The 2,446-nt window shown below is 49.7% G+C and overlaps 1 pseudogene; it reads right to left on the reverse strand.

Annotated features, from left to right (window-relative positions):
- Positions 1 to 873: 873 nt before the first annotated feature.
- LOC132224790 (melanoma-associated antigen 4-like) lies at positions 874 to 1,848 on the reverse strand (annotated as a pseudogene).
- Positions 1,849 to 2,446: the final 598 nt, after the last annotated feature.

Below are 2,446 nucleotides of genomic sequence, written 5' to 3' on the forward strand. Positions count from 1 at the left end.
TGACTAGGTTATTTCGCTTAGTATAATGCTCTCCAATTCCATCCATGCTGTTGCAAGTACGCTGCGGTAAAAATGAAGTCCATTCACAAGTGAGTGCTGGTCGCTGGAGGCCCACCGCCTCACCTCTTCTGTAACTTGTTTGCAGGATTAGGGGGACACCTAACCCCTTCCTTATATGACTTCAGCTCCTACACTATCATCCTGTGGGTGGATATGCCCTGCTTATGTTAGTGTGCCCACTACTAACACAGGGCCTTCCAGAGGACACAGGCTCAGTGAATGTCTGGGGAGTAAATGAACCACTGAGCAGGGGTCGTCTTTATTCAGATGAAATCCCCCCCCCCCTTTCTTGCCAGAACCAAGGATCCTTGGAGAAGCTGTTTCATGGAAAGACAGATGAGAATATATAAGAAGCAAAAATTAACAACCTTTTGCTTTTATTTTTCTATTTCTTAACTCCATGGATTTTACTGCTGAGTTCTTACACATTTCCAAGGAAATCCTATTATAATGTCATGTTATCTAGATTGGGATCACAAACTAGGATGGGAAGGGTCCCAATTTTCATTACACAGTAGCAAATCTCTTACTCTTGAGCTGGACATGCAGAAATATATATGTGATCAATGTCATTTACAAACTTACATGCTAAAAGTTTATGAAAACTTCTACGTAAAGGAACATTAGAAAATTTCCTTAAAAATTCACAAAATAATAAATCATAAATTTCTCAATCACAATAGGAACCTAAACCTTTCCCTGGGCCTCACTACTGGTTTGTTCTCAAACAGAGTTGAAAATTGGATGCACTTTATGCCCAGCAAAAGAAGTTAATGCACATGGACCTGAAAAGTGCCTGGATGCAACTCTGGCTCAGGCATAGTGTTTCTTATTGCACTCAGGCTCTTCAGGCAGGCGTGGGAGGAGATGGAAATCCCTACTAACCGTGTGCATAAACTTGAGGGCTTTCACCGTGGTGGTCTCAGCGTGGGCCCTGGGGCCCCACAGGATCTCATAGCATGCAGGATCGCTATTGGGCACCTGGCGGTACACCAGGTACTGTTCCTGCACCCAAACTTTGGTGATGAGCTCCCTGGGCTCCCCATAGAGCCAATGTACCTTCCCATCATGCAACCCTAAATCATTCAGTACAGCCCAGATTTTCTCCTCAGTGGTATAATCACTCTCTGAGGCGATCACACACAGAAGTGTGACCAGGAGGCCTGTGTTGGGAAATCTGTGCTCATCGCTCACCATCCCATCATAGGTTAGCCCCAAGGACATAGGTGTGGGTACTGGGGTCTACTTCCCTCACAACAATACCGAAAACCAACTCAGTGCACTCAACGGCCGCACTGAAGAGCTCAGGAAAGTGCTCCTGGTGCTCTTTGATGACACTACTCAGTATTCTGCCTTTGTGGTTGGCTCCTTTGCACGATATTTCAGGAGCAGGAACTCCACCATTTCCATCATCTTTGAACGCAGTGATTTGTGGAGCAAGAAATCGGCATCATCTTCAGGGCCTCCCTCAGTGTTTGGACCCTCTTCATTTTGGATGCTGGAGCTCTCACCTTCAGATTGGCTGCATGGAAAGGCTTCCATGGCATGGGGGGAGGGGCAGGCACGCTGAGGACTCTGGGGAGGACTTGGTGTCTCAGCAGCAGACACCTCCTCTAGGCTGTCTATAAACAGGACTGAGGGGGAGGAGGAGAGAGACAGGGCATCTTCCTCCTCCTCCTCCTCCTGCATAGCCCAGAACAGCTCCTCCGCCACCAAGTCGGGGATCTCAACTGGGTACGGAAAGTCTTCCTCAGGCTTCCACGGCTCACTCATATGATGACCAGGCATGATGACTCGTGCTCGAACAGTGACCGAGTGTGAGCAGAAGATGGGCGATGAGGAACCACGGGCCTGGGGAAGAGTGGGAGTGAGAGAGGCATGAGCTGAGAAACACACCCTAGGCGGCTCTGACAAAGGTGACTTCCAGGTCTCTCCTTTAGGGGTGTACATGGGACTCACAGGGCTCACTCCTGATCAGCCTGCCCACTAAGAACCTGAAGTAGGAAGTGACATGACTGTTCAGGGTATAGAAGGCACAGCACAGGGTTCTGTAGCTGATGGTGGGGTGTGGAGGTGTCAGGCAACGTGAGGACCCTCTGACACGGGTGGGGAGCCCATGGGGACATATTCATGGTCGGCACATCACCTTAATTCCTAGCACTTCCTGGCCTCCTGCTGCTCTGTGACCTGAGAATATGTAGAGTAGACCAAGGCCTTCACCTCCTCCAATCCGGGGCCTCTTCTGGAGGGAACAAAAGGGCACCTCAGCATGCACATGGCAAGCACATTCCTGGGACCCCAAAGCTGACAGGAGGGGCGGCAGGACTCTCTGAGGTCCCCTCTGTTGTGGGTGGGAGGTTCCTCTTTGCACGTAGGATACCCACCT

The sequence above is a fragment of the Myotis daubentonii genome, chromosome X (assembly GCF_963259705.1).
Source record: "Myotis daubentonii chromosome X, mMyoDau2.1, whole genome shotgun sequence".
In the NCBI taxonomy this organism is placed as follows: domain Eukaryota; kingdom Metazoa; phylum Chordata; class Mammalia; order Chiroptera; family Vespertilionidae; genus Myotis; species Myotis daubentonii.